This window comes from Lactuca virosa, chromosome 8 (genome assembly GCF_052849685.1).
Source record: "Lactuca virosa cultivar CGN04683 chromosome 8, Lactuca_virosa_CGN04683_v6, whole genome shotgun sequence".
NCBI lineage: Eukaryota > Viridiplantae > Streptophyta > Magnoliopsida > Asterales > Asteraceae > Lactuca > Lactuca virosa.
In genome coordinates, this window is record NC_136433.1 from 353,095,566 (window position 1) to 353,115,455 (window position 19,890).

A 19,890-nucleotide genomic window follows, 5' to 3' on the forward strand; every position below is an offset into this window, starting at 1 on the left:
GGTCAGGAAGAAAGACGACTCAAGTGACCATCTAGATTGAGGATCGTGTGAGTTGGGAGTTCGGAAAACGTTCCAACATTTTGTCCACGCTTTTCCCATGGTATTGGATAGCAGGCTCTGGGGACCAAGTTTGAGGTCCAGTTAGGACTCGAGTTCAGTTGAGTGTTAGGTCAAGTGCATGTTTGACTTATGATCGATATAGTTGGAAATGTGGTAGGACCAAGGTTGACAAATAGTGCTAGAGTGTTGTAAGTCTGCGGGTAGCATTCACAAGGTTGGCATATAGTGCTAGAGTGTTGTAAGTCTGTGGGTGTAGCCGTAGCATTCACAAGGTTGGCAGATAGTGCTAGAGTGTTGTAAGTCTGCGGGTGTAGACATAACATTCACAAGGTTGGCAGATAGTTCTAGAGTGTTGTAAGTCTGCGGATGTAGCCGTAGCATTCACAAGGTTGGAAGATAGTGCTAGAGTGTTGTAAGTCTGCGGGTGTAGCCTTAGCATTCACAAGGTTGGCAGATAGTGCTAGAGTGTCGTAAGACTACGGGTGTAGACGTAGCATTCACTAGGTTGGTAGATAGCATGGGAGTGTTCTTAGATCGCGGAAGGAACAGTAGTACCCACGAGTGCGGGTGTAGCAGTGAGGGCGTGGCAAATCCACGGATTGGTTTACGGATTTCCCCAGATGAATTAGACCTGGTTGAGGCAATGAAAAGTACGTAGGAACACCACTGCAGTCATGAGATCAAGGAAGCGATGGACCGTTTAAGGTCGTTTGTTATATAAGGCTTCCCTTGGTCATGCAGCAATCACTTTTATCCTTGGATTTGGTGACGTTAGGATTCGACGTATGGACCCGATCGGTTGGATCAGAAGGTCGTTAGAGCCATAGTGGCAAGATAACTAACGAGAAACTCTTGACAGACAAGGATTTCGTTCGGAAGTCGTGTGGGTTGACTGTGTGGGAGTCTTTTGGCTCAGCAAGCGGGCCAAAACTCGGTATTTCAGATGACTGGAAAACAAATTGAGACCAGGGAAGTCTCGATGGATTTTGGAAAGCAGCCAGGAGGCAGCATACTGTTTCAGACAGTTCAGTGTTTCGGGCAGTTTCAGTGTCTCAGACAGTATTAGTGTTTGAGGATTGCAAGTACGGATGGAGTAACTGGTTGATTGAGAAATGCTAATTCATTCGCAATGGGATTAAATAATCCCAGATTAATTGATTTGACCCTGTTGCGCAGCTCTCATCTGAGTCTAACCGTTGCAGGAATACATCTGCTCCTCGAAGGATTATCTGAGCCTTCTGTCAAGTATAAGTATTCTGTAGCTGCTTATGGACAATGACTTTGTTTCGCTTTTCAACAGCAGTGTGATTGGTGACATTTCGGTGTGAGGAGTCTGAAAGGAAATCAGACCACTGGGACCTTAGGTTTCAGATTTCAGGAGAGGTAAGATAGCTTTTATTTGAGAGATCGAGGATTCGTTCTTCACCGAGCTTGAAGAATTACTCTAAGGATGGTCTTAGTAGATCAGGCTAGGCCATTATATGATCAAAGTTGGAAGGGTTATGATTGTTTTGCTATCAGTTGAGAGGTTGACAGATAGTTGATTCACTTTCGAATCCACTTTCCCTCAATGGTTTATAAATTAGCTATGACAATTACTGTTGGTTACCAATCAAGATAGTATTAGCAATTTAGTTCTAAATCTACTAACATTAATTAATTCATGTAAATCAAAGTATGTTCACACTTAAGTTAACACAGAATCAATTAATTAATGGATTGGAGCTATGTAAGATTGATTAACAAAGCACAATTATATTCATAATTTGAGTTCTCTAGCACAACCTAATTCAATAATTAATTGCTTAACTAAGATTGGTTTCATCCTAGCTCTATTAATTTAATATTCACTAAATTATAAGGTATTCTAATTCATGCAAATTAATGTTCATCAACTACACAAAATAAGAAATCAAAGCAATCAAATACTAAATCAAACATGCTAGGTTCAATCAATCCAACATGAGTCTTAAGCAACAAGTAAATCAAAGCTAAAGTATTACACCATGAGTTCCAGCTTCATCTAGCTAACTGAAGCAGCTAGATTTAGCTGGACATACTAGCTAACAAAAACAAATAACTCATATTCAAAGACATAATTAAAGTTTACCAAATTCTTAAACTAATATGAACTTCTCCTCTTCTTAGATGCTAATAGCCAATTCCAGAACTTTTCTCCTTCTGAAAATCGTCTCCAGGAACCCTCAAGGCAGCCAAAAGTCCCTTAAGTCGTAATGAGCAAGAGTATATATAGTTTCTGATTGTTCCGAACTCACATCGTGAATAGATAAGTCTCACGACGTGAATAGTAGATTTCCGTGTTGGCTAAGGACTCTTTTTCGCGATGTCTATCTTCTGGAAGATTCGTGTTCACGTCGTGAATCTATAAGCCTCACGACTTGAAGTCAGTAGATTACGTAAGCTTCTTTCTTCTTTTATTCTCAAAGCCTCCAATGTTCCATGTTTTGTCATTTTTAACCCTTTTCTAAAAAATGCTTCTACTTGGCTGCAAAGAACAATTTATCCTCATAAGTACCATTATTCAATGCAAATAACCAAAATATTAATAAAAATATAAGTAAATATTGCCTAAAAACATGTATAAATATGGAAATATCAAAATACCCCAGACTTATTCTTTTCTTGCCCTAAAGCAAATCTAATTATTTTTACTCAAACTCTCATCACTAACATCACATAAAGCAATCCATTTCAAACTCAGCCATTATGCCAAGACCTTAACGCATGCATTTGTGTCTAAAGTTTTCCTATGGACCCCCCTTAATTCTAAATACTCACAATCCTCATAAACACTCGCCCACTTCTTTTGAACAATGCTCATTTTATGCATCCCTCCGAATCCATCCGCATAAAACTTTCTAACCTCAAGGTATTTTTGTAAAGCTACCTAAGCATACATAAGCTAGAGAATTACAACTTTAAGATACCACAATATGGAGCTCTTGAATTCTTCAATTTCTTTGATATTTGATCTTCGATTTCTTTGAATTCACCATCTTTTTGTGTGATTTTTGGTATCTTCAACTTTTGATTTTTCAGAGTTTTTGATATTTGATCTTCAAACTTTATACTTTGATTGGTCCAAAAAATTTTCAACTTTTCGGTAATTTCTCTCTCTTTTTTTTACATGTACTCACTTTTTTTTCACTCAAAGCCTACATGCTTAAGCAGGGCCGCTTAACTTCAACCCTTATTGGTTAATGTATTAGCCTATGTGCAATGACTACATAAGCTTTCCTAGATACATTTCAAGTACAAGCTGCTAAACATATTGCATCCCTCAAACTAAGCGAGGTTGTGTTTTTTTTGTCCCATGATTTCACTAGAATAAAGGGGGCCACAAATGCACTATAACGTATATTGGCTCAACTAAACAGTTTAGCTCTCATCGGATCACCCCATGCAACACTAGTAACTAAAGTTCAAATTATTATTACTAGATTAATTTATTAGATTATTATTTCAAACCTTTTAAAATTTATTACTAAATTTTTTCAATTGTCTAAATTTTCTAGCAATTTACTTTTTACTTTACTTTTTCGACCCCCTACCCACACTTATTACATACAATGCCCTCATTCAAATTAAAGCAATAAAAGTGAGAAAAAGGAATAGACTCCCCTGGGATAGTAGTGGAGAGATCAAATTCCAATCGTGCGAATGAAATGTGCATCTCGAATATGGACTTCTTCTAAATAGGAACTTGGATCTTGAACTAGTGAATTATGTAGATGTGTCAACAAACATAGAATCGAAACTTCAATCTTCAACAAATGTGGTGCAAATCTCCAAAGCGTAAATACAAATATGGGAAAACATACGCCACATTGAATGTTAGAGAAAACGAGCCAAAATAATCTTCATAATAATCCCAGGAAGAAAAGTGGTGAACCATGAAGTAAAATGCATCAATGGGCTTCATTTTTGTGAACATACGGATTCACGACGTGAAGGTGTATGCCACAGCGTGATGTAACTTAAAAGCGTGTTCTGAAAAACCATTAATACTGGACTCACGACGTGAATAATAAGTATTCACAACGTGAGAACTGGGCAGTCAGAAAGAGATCCTGCCTTCATCTATTGTCTTCAACCAAATGTATTAATTGAATAAGATCCTTCTAATGCAACATTTTATGACTCTTCTCTAACTCTATTCTCTCTCTTGACTCACCACACACTTATTTAAAAATTTTGGGTCTCGACTCTAAACTCTAAACGACGCTTGGTTAGATGTAAACGCTCTCATCTCGACTTTCCTTCCCGTGACTCCTTTAGCAAATATGGAAATTAACAACCAAAAGAAATAGAAAAGTAACATAATAGCTTAAAGAGTCTTACAAACCAAATCAAATTTCAAAAACAAAAGAAAAACCAAATCAACTAAAAACTAAAATAAAGCGATCAATCGTCATCTTCATCTCTTTGAGCTCCACTCGTTCCCGATCCATCTCCTCATTGACTTTGATACTCGCTCCACCTAGGGCAAATTGGGTAATGCTACCCCAAATGAGGAGGTTGCTCAACATGCAAGTGTTGCACCAAATTCTCCACCGTTCCACCAATCCAATTTACACTTAATGATAACTGATCAAAGTATCCCGACATGTCTCCCCCAAAGTTGGGTTCTCCCATGGGTGCATGCTGGTGCACCGGTTGTTCTCCCTCACCTCTTCGTCTCACATTTCTCCTTCCTCTTGTCCTCGGTTGCGGCTGTTGCTCGGGTTGGTCGCTCGGTTGCTCATTACCATCATCATCAGAATTCATAATCCCCCAATGTGATCCATAATTCCTTACCACCCTCATCGTCTCCAAATACCCCAAAGTAAATTCATTCCCTTCCATACAAGTCAAGGATCTCGTGATGTCGGGAACTATAACACCATAGGACCGGGCCAAATGGGTAATAAAATGGCCTCCACAAATAGGGCTCCCAGGGCGGGAACTCACGGCATAATCCGCCAAGTAGCGGGTCAAAAAGTATGGGATGTTGCAACACACCCCCGACTGTAAAATGGACCATAAAAAGAACAAGTTCAGCTTGGTAACCTTGTCCCCTTGGCGTTTGTGGTTGATAGAAAATGTGATGAGTCGGTGGATAAGACGGTGAATTGGCGAATTGATACTGATTTCCGGTGACACCCCGGAATTAAACACCTCCGATGCAATGTTGCTCCAGAACTCGGACCCGGAAATTCCATTCTCGTATCCATGGGCAGCCTCCCTAAAACCCATAACAAACTCATGAGTCATGGTCTCATGGGTCTCATACAACCCCATCCTCCAAGAACACTCGACCAAACTACATTCTCGGTATTTTCCACCTAGACGGAAAACCAAGGCTTGTTGGTAGGTCGGGTCTTGGAAATTTTTAGGGAATACCACAGTCGAAAAGAACTCCACACATAACTCCTTATACACCTAGACGGGAAGGAACTGACATGATCGTAGCGCATCACACTATGATTTCCGCATTATGAGATCTTTGGGTGTTGTAGTCTGATAATACTTTTCTATGACATGTTTTAGTTATTTGAAATACTGAATTTTGATTATGAAATGGGTTAACACTATGGATGTTTCAGACTAATGGTTTTATACCTACTTAATTAAAAATGAAAAATTTGGCTATGAATTTTGGGATGTTACAAGTTGGTATCAGATCCTTGGTTTGAGGGATTCATACACACTTTCGGGGGTGTCTAGACTCAAATCGAGGGTTTGAAAGGTTTTTACAAGAAAAATAATTTTTCTAAAATTTAAATTTAAGGTTTTGAGAAAGAATAAGGAGTGTGATGTGTGGAATCGGCCGAGCTCAAGTAAGTTTTCCCGAGATACCACACATGTTTGTTATGATTATATGATATGATCCACATGCTAGATTAGAGCCAAGGATCTCGGAGAGATGCCTTTGTATTCTTGGGTGAGCTTGTAGATTTGTATGTTAGAACGGATCGGTCAGTGGTAGGATGGCCTGCTTAGGTTATGCCTGATTGTTTGAGCCTTAGAACTGCATGATAGTACAGATTCCTGATAAGAGGAATGAATGGCTTGATTGGATTATTTTTGTTAGTTTTTCCGTTGTCCGAATGTTGATTGCTTTGTGCTTTGTGGGACTCTTAGCAATGAGAGCTAAATATTAAGTGAATATGCTAAGTCACATGTGGCACAAGCTGGATAGTCTCTGAGTAATGGACTTGGCCCTATTGCGCAACTCTTGTCTGAGTCCAACCGTTCTAGGATTGAGTATTTTACTCAAAGGATCATCTGTTGTATGTGACTATATTCACGAGGTAGCTAGTTGACATTACTGGGCATCTTTCAGCAGCTTTGGACTGGGTGGGATCGGGAACCTAGGAAAGCCTAGGATATGGTTCATTGGGTTAGTGGTGCGGTTTAGTGAGTTTTGGGTGCATCGGTTTGAGGAAGTGACTTTGAGGATTCGGGAGGATTGCTCAGGAAAGTATGGATAGGTGTAGAAGGCAGTATTGGGCTTGTACTACTGAAAGCACAGGATCCATACTCGAATCGGTGAGAGTCTTGGAGAATCTGAGAAGCGTTGGAGAGGAGAATCCTTGGGTATGTTTTGATCAACGGTTTTGTGGTTTTCCAGTTTGGAAATGAGCACTCAGGAAGGAGGTTCTGGGTCGGGTCCTGACACAGGTGCAGGTACTGAGTTGATCAACAAGCAGATGCGGGAGTTCATCTCATTGGAGATTACCGGCGGTATGATGGAGCAGACTCCTATGATCTCGGGGTTAGTCGAGGAAGGGATTTTGGAAGTATTGGATAGCTGTCTCGGGGCCTTTTGGGTTGAGACTATAGCATGGCAGCTAGGGGCTCATCTGGAGCCCAAGGCTTGTGGATCCGTAGTATCCCTCAGGGAGGAGGACCCTCTTGTTAGCTTTAGTCATTTGGGATCGGAGGAGATTTGTGCACCGTGTCTTCAGCAGAGTCAACCACGTGATCAGATTGCCGCTGAAATTTCACGAGCCCTACGTGAGGGGTTGCCTGGTATCATCGGTCGGATTACTGACAATTTGATGGTCAAATTAGAGGAGTGGGACGCACTCTCACGTGCTGCAAGTGCAGCTGGTGGGGCTGGTAGTGAAAAAAATGTGACTTTTGGAAGCGCAGCTCGGAAAAAGGAAGCAGACACCTATCTTAGGACGATTGGAAGGAGGTGGAGGGTCCGACTCGCCTGACTTGGGTGTTGTAAGTCAGGGATATCTTGAGGTGTGTGGCAAGTGTGGGGGAACCCATGGGTTTGCTTGTCACAAGTTTAGGTGTTTCAAGTGTGGAGAAAGAGGGCATCTACATCGGGATTGTAAGAAGGATCAAATATGTTTTCATTGTCACCAGCCAGTTCATTTCAAGTCCCATTGTCCTGCTTGGGTGGCGGAGAGAGTTCAGGTTCCAGCGCCTATTGTTCCACACGAAGTTAAGATCGAGCCTCAATAGATCGCTGGTATGTAATTTGAACTCCCCTTTCTGTAATGATTTTATTGTGTAATTACTCTTGATCAGCGATTGTATTTTCTTTGGAATCTCACCGAGTATGGGTAAGTGTTATCTTCGGGTTAGTTCTTGATTTTGCTGAATTTGTGCCTTCTTGCATAATGTGAATCTTTAGTGGTGTAGTAAGAGGTCGAATCCTTATACATAGCGTGTCCTTAGTGTTCGGTTGTTATTCTAATATAGCCGAGGTCGGTTCAAGGAATGTAAACAAAGGAGTTAAGTGCACTAGAACATGTTCCCCACTTCACGACATACCCTAGCAATCAAGGAATTCCAAAGAGCTTTTTACTTTAGGTGAGTGTTAAATTATTTGAGAGAGAAGATATATATAGAGATGCATATGCTATATCCCAGGCCGGATCTCTTCCAATCACGCAGAGGGACAACATATGCCTAAAATAGATAGAGGGATAGAGAGATAGAAAAGTGCATATGCTGTGTCCCAGGTTGATCTTTCGATCACGCAGAGAGGACAACATATGACTGACATAGATAGATAGAGAGATGCATAGAGAAAGAGAGAGAGAGATGCATATGTTGCCTCCCGGTTCGGATCTCATCCAATCACGCAAAGGGGGCAACATATGACAAACATAGAGGATAAGAAAGAAAAACAATTTCATACAGACCAACTTTATCAGAACCCCCCTAGTCACCCTATCAGCACCATAATTAAGGACATAAGTCCATACGTCGAAGAAGTTTTGAGCCATAAGTCTAAATGATAAGTAACTTTAATGTATCTCGCAGGCTCCACTGTTTATCTCATTGCTCAATCTATCCAAGCGTCGTATGGTCAGTCCAAATGTAACTATTTAAGTCCAGATGTCTTAACACTATCAAGTCCTTTCATTGTCAACAGTGTCTAGTTCTTTAATTTTGAATCCTTCGTGCCTACCAGCATATTGAAAAACAGTGTCTAAACAATTTAGTTTCAGTGCATTACACGTATTTCAGATTGCCCTTTAACACTAAACTTCATATCACTTCCCAAAAACACTTATGAAAGAAAACATATTTTTGGGATTTTTTTATTTTATAATAATTTTTGGAATTTTTGATTTTATAATTTTTATGAAATTTTGATTTTATAATTTTTTTTGTATTTTTGATTTCTCCCCCAAAATTTGTGCATAGGGAAGAAATGAAGTAAAATAAATGCGCAAATTTAAAAAATTTGTCTTCAAAACGAAACATTTTAAGAAAACCTCAGAAGTATCGAGAAGAAAAATCAAACCGTAATTCAACAATTGAAGATGCATCCAGATGACCTGAGAGCAGCACACAGATGCAGCAATGTTGTAGGAACCCATTTTTATACGAACGGTGGATGCGGAAGAATAATATCTAGAAATTTATCGTGTATCAAAATATAAAAATATGAAGAACATGATGAGCATTCTTAAGATGAGAAAGAAAAGAGGGATAATAATAATATTCATGAAGAACAATGGTGGGAGAAAGAAACTCTCCCTGGATGGGAGAAATCCCACCACTTTCTCTCTCTAGAGATTACATCTTAGAAAAGGTGCATGTTAAGAAATGACCATCTCTCCCTTTATATATGAGGGAGAGACAAATACACCAACAATACAAATAAAGGGAAAAATACAACCTAACTATCACTCATTATTTGTAGAGCATTTCCATGCTCTAACATTCTCTCCCTAAATGCTTACAAATGATGAGAGATCCAATAAGTGATACAAGGCTATAATACAGTAATCCGACTAGCAAGTGTGGTACTAAAATGAAACATAGTGAGAACCAAATGCTGAAATGTCTCTGAAACTCTGAAGTGTCTGTGAAGTCTGAAACTGGCCATGAATCTATAACAATGAAGGTCTTCGGCTTCAAAGCACAACCAATGAAGCAGAAAAAATAAGATCCAAATCTTCAAACCAGTCATAATCACCGGAAGAAGAAGGTCACCATTAGCAAGTAGAAGATCCAATAAAAGAAACACTTATGCTTCAAAAAGTCTGAAAAACATCTCGAGTTCTCGAATCATAATACACCAAGATTCTTCAACGAATAATCTGCTAAAAATGTGAAGCATCCATAAAATGAAGCCCGAATAAAAATAATGTGAGTCCAAAGACATGGTCCAGCAATGCCAAAAATTTGATCCAAGTATCAAAAATAAGTGCCACGTCACATCGCCAAAATAATCTTCGTCTTCAACATATCACAAATCCAAACTCGTGAAACCATAAGATCTGAACCGGATGCGAACACAAAATCATCCTGTGGTAGAGTCCGAATAATAAATAATCTGAATCGGAAAACATCGAGTAATGTCAAAAATTTGATCCGTGAAGACCAAATATAAGTGCCACATCGCATCACTAAATAAATAATCGTCTTCAGAAGTCTTCAAAAATCCAAACTCAAACAATCATAATAACCAAATCCGGATGATATTCTCTCGCTATATTTGATAACCAATGACCAGATATCAAAAATCAACAAATCATCGGAGGGAGAGTGTCCGATACCAAGAGCTAAGAGAGCTCTCCCTAGATGTATGAAGGGTCTCGATAAGACACGAGAAATCGAGTAAAGAAGATACTCTGCGGTCATGAGAAGCTGGGTGATGTAGTTGCTGAAGCTGCATGAATAAATACCATAGAACGAAGAATCACTGCATGCAAAAAAATCTCTGTTGCACCGAAAATATGCGAAAAAAATATCCAAACTACGGTGTCGGAACTCTCGATGTGGTCTTCAATAGAGAATAAAGTCCGCATGCTCAAGATACATGATTCGTCAACCAAAAATCAAGAGCGACAAGTCATAAAATACCATAAAGTGAAGAATGCGGTGCAAACATCACCAAGAATAATATGAAGTCCAACCGCGGTATGTAGTAATCATCCAAAATAATCGGCATTAAATGAACAAATGTGACAATCCAAGGTTCGGTTGTGGCAAAAATTGGTGTTAAAAAAAAATAATTGGTGTAAAAAAAATAATTGGTTTTAATACAAAAAATTGGCTAAATAAAAATAATTGGCAAAAATAATATTAGCTGAATGAAAAGTAATTGGCGTTAAAAAAAATTAATTGAGAAAAAAAATAATACTAAAAAAATGGCTAAATAAAAAAAATAAAATTTAAAAAAAATAAGAGGGTTTAAAAAAAGGGGATGGGCTGATGAGAGGGGAGGAAAAAAAGGAGGGGAGGGGAGGAGAGGATGAAGAAGGAAGAAGAGAGGGGAGGTGGGGAGGTGCTGAAGGCTAGTAGGAGAAAGGAGGAGGAGGGCCGAAGTCAAGGAGGAGGCTGCTGATGGAGGGTGGTTGCGGTAGGAGGTGGGTTGCGGATCGGGGGGGGGGGGTGACTTCGGATGAGAGGGGGTGAGGCGGGTGAGGTTGCTGATGAGATGACTGCGGGTCTAGGGTTCGGACGAAGGAGTTGCGGATGATGACGATTTGCTTGCGGACGCGGACTGCAGTCGAGGAAGACTGCGGTATGCGACGAAGGTCACTGCGGTCCGAGCTGTTGTATGCGAGCTGCGGTCCGAACAGACTGCGGTCTGAGGAGAGGACTTCGGTCCGAAGGGCAGGAAGGTTGTGGGCTTCTCGGCTAGGCTAAGAGGTCGCAGACCAAGGCTTAGCTGAGAGGCTGGGTACCAAGGCCTGAGAGGGGCTGCGAGGAGGCTTCTTAGGAGGCTCCGGTAGGTAGTTTTTGGCTGCGGTTCGGGGCTCCGAGAAGGGCTGAACAGGTGACGAAAAATGCTATGTTTTCATGAAAAATGGTACCGCAAAGGCCATTTATTCATATTTTATTGAGGGAATCTTTTATAAAGCATTTTAAGTCAAAAAGTGGTCTTGGGAAGGCAAAGATAAGGAGTGTACAGGGGGTTTTTAGGGACAAAAGATGATGGGATTTGTCATAGTCACATGGTTTTTACTTGGGAAGGCAAAAGTGAGTGGAGTACTCTTTACCCAAAAGAGCAAAAAGGACAAAGTGCTTTATGCAAACACATATTACGTCCAAATAATCTTCAAATCAAAGATTCACAGCACTAAAATTATGAAGAACAAGAACTTCATACCTTTGAGAATAATAGTTGCTGGGTAAAAAAAAATCTTCAATAAAGAGATGCTTTTCTCCACTTTCTTCAAGAAAATAAGCCCATTATTTTGTGTATTCTCATCCAAGAATACAAGAACTCTCTGGAACAATTTCTTCAACAATTTGAGACCACAAAAATAATTTCTTCTCCCATTTTTCTTCATTTCTTCAACAGAAAAATAATAAGAACTTCAAGAACATAAATTTCAGCTGTGAATTTGAGTGAGCACCAGCAACATAATTATTTTACTAAGTAAGAATCACCCAGAAAAATAGAAAACTCATCAAAAATTTCCGGTTTGAACCCGAAAATTCTTGCAAAAACACGAAAAACTTCAAGATAATCACCGAACGGGAGTCGTTCCCTTGAACTAGTCGATTAGACCTTCAAGGTACGGCTCTGATACCAATTGTAGGAACCCATTTTTATACGAACGGTGGATGCGGAAGAATACTATCTAGAAATTTATCGTATATCAAAACATAAAAATATGAAGAACATGATGAGCATTCTTAAGATGAGAAAGAAAAGTGAGATAATAATAATATTCATGAAGAACAATGGTGGGAGAAAGAAACTCTCCCTGGATGGGAGAAATCCCACCACTTTCTCTCTCTAGAGATTACATCTTAGAAAAGGTGCATGTTAAGAAATGACCATCTCTCCCTTTATATATGAGGGAGAGACAAATACACCAACAATACAAATAAAGGGAAAAATACAACCTAATTATCACTCATTCTTTGTAGAGCATTTCCATGCTCCAACAAACGTGTTTAGCCTCAGCTGTGTTTCAATTCCGGAATGAAGTTTAGATATTCAATATTCATCACGTCCTTAAATGCGATTGCCATTTATGATCCTTTCTTTCTTCCTTCCCGAAAAGGATACATACCCTCAACTAAAGTTCTGAATGTCGTACAGATGAGAGATGTCTCCTATCATGTGCCTGAAACAACCACTATCAACATATCGAAGTCTGATGATATTCCTCCATAGCTGCTCCGACACCGAATGCGAGATTAGTTGCTATTTGGAACCCAGTCCATTTTGAAACTGGATTTACCATTACTATCTACATAAGGTACTCTTTCCCATGACATATCTTGTTTATTAGATAAGAAACATGAAGAAGTTACAGGACTTTTGGACAATTTTGAAATTTGACCCTTGGGAACCCATTGGTAATTAGGTTTAGGCGTTTTAATGTTTAACCTAATGGGTGCTTCAACACTTGATTTTGAAATGGAACTACCTTTTGATTTTGATTTAGATCTCAAGTGTGAGCTAGAAGACGGTCCTTGAGATGAAATCGACCTCACCGATTTCCATTTGGCTAAACCATCTCTTGAATTAGGCTTCTTGTCCAACATGCCCTTTTGGTCCTTGGGAGTCTGATATTTTTCCTTTTTTAGCATTCCGATCACCATTACGTGAACGTGACCTCGAAGGATTTCTTTTGGAAGATCTCCATATTGGCACGTTCTGCTAACCTTGTCCATAGTAAGGAACATATGAATGATGTGGGCAATTTGTAGCAATGTGACCGGGAGTCCCACAGTTAAAACAAGTCCGTCTTTTCATATAAATAAGGTTGTGACTTGGTCCTTGTCCAAATGAAGTTTGTTTCAAGGGACTTCCACAGGAACAAGCACATGAACATTTACTAGACTGTTTAACAGACTTTTGTGGCTTTAATTTTTCAATAGTGGGAGTATCATCATCACACGATTTTAAATCATTTTTAGCAGAACTAGAATTATTATGGTTCTGCTCATCCCCATCATGCACAGTGGCCTTATTTTCATATGAAGTAGAAGCATTAGAATCGTTCACATTATCATCATTTACTGTCTCAACTACAGCAGGTTTACCATACTGTAGGTGTGCTTCCCTTGCCACTTCTTCCTCAGTTAAAGGAGTAAAAGTGTAGTTATCATTAAATGGAGGATGAACACTATCATACCCTAGACCCTTTTTGTCATTCCATCTAAGTTGTTTTTCAATCATTGTTTCAACTTTATTACTTGACACATCAGATTTCTTAAAATTAAAATCTGCATTTTCAAACTTAATTTTCAATGTGTCCAGCTCGGCAGTTAGACTGGTTATCTTTTCTTGAGCATAATCATAATGTTCATATTTAATGTTGTATTCCTCCTTAATTCTTTTTAGGTCTTTGGTTTGGGCCTCTAATTTTTCTTTTAAGGGCTTTTGGGCCTTTCTCAGAGTATATCCTTCATATTTGAGGTCCTCAATTTCCCTAATTAACAACTTATTATGTTCATGGTATTTATTTATTTTGTCTTCACAGGATTAAGAACATGAGGTTTCACTTACCTTGGTGATTGAAGAACTTATTATTCACCAAAAAGAGTAATTTACCAAAAAAAAGATCTGATTGTGTAGCCAATAAAAATGCCCTTTGACTTGAAACCTTGAAAGTCAAACTTTTTGTCCAAAGAATAACCTTGACCGAAAGCAAGGCTTCTAGACCAAGAACAAAAATTTCTCGAAACGAAAACGAGGTTACAGGACCGAATACGTGACTTCTGGACCGAAAACTAGGTTTTAGGCCGAGAATGCGAGGCCGAAGTCGTGGACCGAAGACGCTTCACCGAGAAGGCGTGGTTGACCGAGAACTTGAAAACCAAGAAGAGTAGGTTGGGCACCTAGATATGCCTGACAGGGTAGGTCGAGCAGCCAAATATGTTTGACATGGGTAGGTCGGGCACCCGGATATGCCTGACAGTATGTTATATTATTATGTGGTAGTGGTAAGGGTGAAATACTCCTCGTAACCGGTTGAAACAAACCGGAGGGTAGGTCGGGCACCCAGATATGCCTGACAGGGTAGGTCGAGCACCCAGATATGTTTGAAAGGGTGGGTCAAGTACCCATATATGCTTGACAGGGTAGGTCGGTCACCCATATATGCCTGACAGGGTAGGCCAGGCACCCGGATATGCCTGGCAGTATGTGTTTATGTGGTATGATAGGGGAACTCACCAAGCTTCGTGCTTACGGTTTTTAGTTTTGGTTTCAGGTATTTCTTCTTCAAAAGGAAAGGAACCGGCATGATCGTAGCGTATCACACTATGATTTCCGCATTATGAGATCTTTGGGAGTTGTACTATTATAATACTTGTCTATGACATGTTTTAGTTATTTGAAATACTGGTTTTTGATTATGAAATGGGTTAACACTATGGATGTTTCAGACTACTGGTTTTATACCTACTTAATTAAAAATGAAAATTTTGGCTATGAATTTTGGGATGTCACAAGTTGGTATCAGAGCCTTGGTTTGAGGGATTCAGACACACTTTCGGGAGTGTCTAGACTCAAATCAAGGGTTTGAAAGGTTTTTACAAGAAAAATAATTTTTCTAAAATTTAAAATTAAGGTTTTGAGAAAGAATAAGGAGTGTGATGTGTGGAATCGGCCGAGCTCAAGTAAGTTTTCCCAAAATACCACACATGTTTGTTATGATTATATGATATGATTCGCATGCTAGATTAGAGCCGAGGATCTAGGAGAGATGACTTTGTATGCTTGGATGAGCTTGTAGATTTGCATGTTAGAACGGATCAGTTAGTGGTAGGATGGCTTTTTTAGGTTCTGCCTGATTGTTTGGGCCTTAGAACTGCATGATAGTACGGATTCCTGATAAGAGGATTGACTGGCTTGATTGGATTATGTTTGTTAGTTTTTTCTTTGTCCGAATGTTGCTTGATTTGTGCTTTGTGGGACTCTTAGCAATGAGAGCTAGCTATTAAGTGAATATGCTAAGTCACATGTGGCACATGCTGGATAATCTTAGAGTAATGGACTTGGCCCTATTACGCAGCTCTTGTCTGAGTCCAACCATTCTAGGATTGAGTCTTTTAATCGAAGGATTATCTGATCTCTGTTGTATGTGACTATATTCACGAGGTATCTAGTTGACATTACTGGGAAGCTTTCAGCAGCTTAGGACTGGGTGGGTTTGGGAATCTAGGAAAGCCTAGGATAGGATTTATTGGGTTAGTGTTGCGGTTTAGTAAGGTTTGGGTGCATCGGTTTGAGGAAGTGACTTAGAGGATTCAGGAGGATTGTTGAGGAAAGTATGGATATGTGTCGAAGGTAGTATTGGGCTTGTACTACTGAAAGCACAGGATCCATACTCGAATCGGTGAGAGTCTTGGAGAATCTGAGAAGCATTGGAGAGGAGAATCCTTGGGTATGTTTTGATCAGCGGTTTTGTGGTTTTTCAGTTTGGAAATGAGCACTTAGGAAGGAGGTTCTGGGTCGGATCCCGACACAGGTGCATGTACTGAGTCGATCAACGAGCAGATGCGGGAGTTCATCTCGTTGGAGATTACCCGTAGTATAGTGGATCAGACTCCTATGATCTTGGGGTCAGTCGAAGAAGGGATTTTGGAACTATTGGATAACTGTCTCAGGGCCTTTTGGGTTGAGACTATACAATGGCAGCCAGGGGCTCATCTGGAGCCCAAGGCTTGTGGATCCCTAGGATCCCTTAGGGAGGAGGACCCTCTTGTTAGCTTTAGTCATTCGGGATCGGAGGAGATTTGTGTGCCGTGTCTTCAGCAGAGTCAACCACGTGATCAGATTGCCGCTGAGATTTCATGAGCCCTTCGTGAGGGATTGCTTGGTATCATTGGTCGAATCACTGACAATTTGATGGTCAAATTAGAGGAGTGGGCCGCACTCTCACGTGCTGCAAGTGCAGCTGGTGGGCTGGTAGTGAAGGAAATGTGACTTTTGGAAGTGCAGCTCGGAAAAAGGAAGCAGACACCTATCTTAGGACGATTGGAAGGAGGTGGAGGGTCCGACTCTCTTGACTTGGGTGTTGGAAGTCAAGGAGATCTTGAGGTGTGTGGCAAGTGGGGGAACCCATGGGTTTGCTTGTCACAAGTTTAGGTGTTTCAAGTGTGGAGAAAGAGGGCATGTGCATCGGGATTGTAAGAAGGATCAAATATGTTTTCATTGTCACCAGCCAGTTCATTTCATGTCCCGTTGTCCTGCTTGGGTGGCGGAGAGAGTTCAGGTTCCAGCGCCTATCGTTCCGCATGAAGTTAAGATCGAGCCTTAATAGATCGTTGGTATGTAATTTGAACTCCCCTTTCTGTAATGATTTTATTGTGTAATTACTCTTGATCAACAATTGTATTTTCTTTGGAATCTCACTGAGTATGGGTAAGTGTTATCTTCGGGTTAGTTCTTGATTTTGTTGAATTTGTGCCTTCTTGCATAATGTGAATCATTAGTGGTGTAGTAAGAGGTCGACTCCTTATACATAGCGTGTCCTTAGTGTTCGGTTGTTATTCTAATATAGCCGAGGTCGGTTCAACGACTGTAAACGAAGGAATTATGGTTAGGATTTAGCGGGTAAGTCTTCCAGTATCGCCAAGATTCAGCAGCCGTAGTATTTGTGCTTGGAATGGCTTTCGGGATTGCAGAGAAAAGGGGGGTTGTCACGGAGGATTTGGTTGGAGCATCCATTCTTTGGATTTAGAGATCGGAGTATGGTATCATTTCAAGGCATCTGGAGTTATCAGTATTGCTGTGATTCAGAAAGTGTTCCTCTAGCCTTCAGAGGTTGTATAGTCTTTTAAGTTCGGCTAGTAATTGATCGCTAGCATTGGTAAGCACATGTTGTCAACAGTGGATTATTAGAAAGTAAGAATGATTGGGAATCCTTCAATGCTCACGTGCCGTGAAGACTTAGTCGAATCTATGTGGGGAAGAACCGATCAGAATTTCCGAGAGTCGGATCGAGAGGGGAACTAGGATAAGTTCCGCTTCCTGGTCAGGAAGAAAGACGACTCAAGTGGCCATCTAGATTGAGGATTGTGTGAGTTGGGAGTTCGGAAAACGTTCCAACATTTTGTCCACGCTTTTCCCATGGTATTGGATAGCAGGCTCTGGGGACCAGGTTAGAGGTCCAGTTAGGACTCGAGTTCAGTTGAGTGTTAGGTCAAGTGCATGTTCGACTTAGGATTGGTATAGTTGGATTGGTGGTAGGACCAATGTTGACAAATAGTGCTAGAGTGTTGTATGTCTGCGGGTAGCATTCACAAGGTTGGCAGATAGTGCTAGAGTGTTGTAAGTCTGTGGGTGTAGCCGTAGCATTCACAAGGTTGGCAGATAGTGCTAGAGTGTTGTAAGTCTGCAGGTGTAGACATAGCATTCAGAAGGTTGGCAGATAGTTCTAGAGTGTTGTAAGTCTGCGGGTGTAGCCGTAGCATTGACAAGGTTGGAAGATAGTGCTAGAGTGTTGTAAGTCTGCGGGTGTAGCTGTAGCATTCACAGGGTTGGCAGATAGTGCTAGAGTGTTGTAAGACTGCGGGTGTAGACGTAGCATCAACTAGGTTGGTAGATAGCATGGGAGTGTTCTTAGTTCGCGGAAGGAACAGTAGTACCCACCAGTTCGGGTGTAGCAGTGAGGGCGTGGCAAATCCACGGATTGGTTTACGGATTTCCCCAGATGAATTAGACCTGGTTGAGGCAATGAAAAGTACGTAGAAACACCATTGCAGTTATGAGATCAAGGAAGCGATGGACCGTTTAAGATCATTTGTGATATAAGGCTACCCTTGGTCATGTAGCAATCACTTTTATCCTTGGATTTGGTGACGTTAGGATTCGACGTATGGACCCGATCGGTTGGATCAGAAGGTCGTTAAAGCCATAGTGGCAAGATAACTAATGGAAACTTTTGACAGACGAGGATTTCGTTCGGAAGTCGTGTGGGTTGACTGTGTGGGAGTCTTTTAGCTCAGCAAGCGGGCCAAAACTCGGTATTTCAGATGATTGGAAAACAAATTGAGACCAGGGAGGTCTCGATAGATTTTGGAAAGCAGCCAGGAGGCTGCATGCTATTTCAGACAGTTCAGTGTTTCGGGCAGTTTTAGTGTCTTAGGCAGTATTAGTGTTTTAGGATTGCAAGTATGGATGGAGTAACTGGTTAATTGAGAAATGCTAATTCATTTGTAGTGGGATTAAATAATCCCAGATTAATTGATTTGACCCTGTTGTGCAGCTCTCATCTGAGTCTAACCGTTGCAGGAATACATCTGATGCTCGAAGGATTATCTGAGCCTTCTGTCAAGTATAAGTATTCTGTAGCTGCTTATGGACAATGACTTTGTTTCCCTTTTCAACAGCAGTGTGATTGGTGACATTTTGGTGTGAGGATTCTGAAAGGAAATCAGACCACTGGGACCTTAGGTTTCAGATTTTAGGAGAGGTAAGATAGCTTTTATTTGAGAGATCGAGGATTCGTTCTTCACCGAGCTTGAAGAATTACTCTAAGGATGGTCTTAGTAGATCAGGATAGGCCATTGTATGATCAGAGTTGGAAGGGTTATGATTGTTTTGCTATCATTTGAGAGGTTGACTGAGAGTTGATTCAGCTCGGGCGGGCTGTTGGGAAGCCAGGTTATGGTAGATTTCAGGTCTCAGAAGGTAGTAGTGGTTTGCAAGGTGATGCGTGCAAATAGCTACACCTAATTTTATATTTATTACCTAACTAACTTAACTAACTAAATTGCACCTACGTAGTGTACCTAGTCAAATTATAGAATAGTCGGGTAAGTCGGGTGTCGATCACAGGGAACGGTTTTGACTAATTAATCTATCTCTTACTAAATTAACCTAATTACTAACAAAGAAATGGGATTTATCTAATTTTGCAAGTTTAGATAAACTTAATTCTTTAACACAAATTCAATCAGTAAACAAAAAACTTATGTTAGTTCGAATCCACTTTCCCTAAATGGTTTATAAATTAGCTATGACAATTACTGTTGGTTACCAATTAAGATAGTATTAGCAATTTAGTTCTAAATCTACTAACATTAATTAATTCATGTAAATCAAAGTATGTTCACACTTAAGTTAACACAGAATCAATTAATTAATGGGTTGGACCTATGTAAGATTGATTAACAAAGCACAATTATATTCATAATTTGAGTTCTCTAGCACAGCCTAATTCAATAATTAATTGCTTAACTAAGATTGGTTTGATCCTAGCTCTAATAATTTGATATTCACTAAATTATCAGGCATTCTAATTCATACAAATTAATGGTCATCAACTACACAAAATAAGAAATCAAAGCAATCAAATACTAAATCAAACATGCTAGGTTCAATCAATCCAACACGAGTCTTAACCAAAAAGTAAATCAATTGTAAAGTAT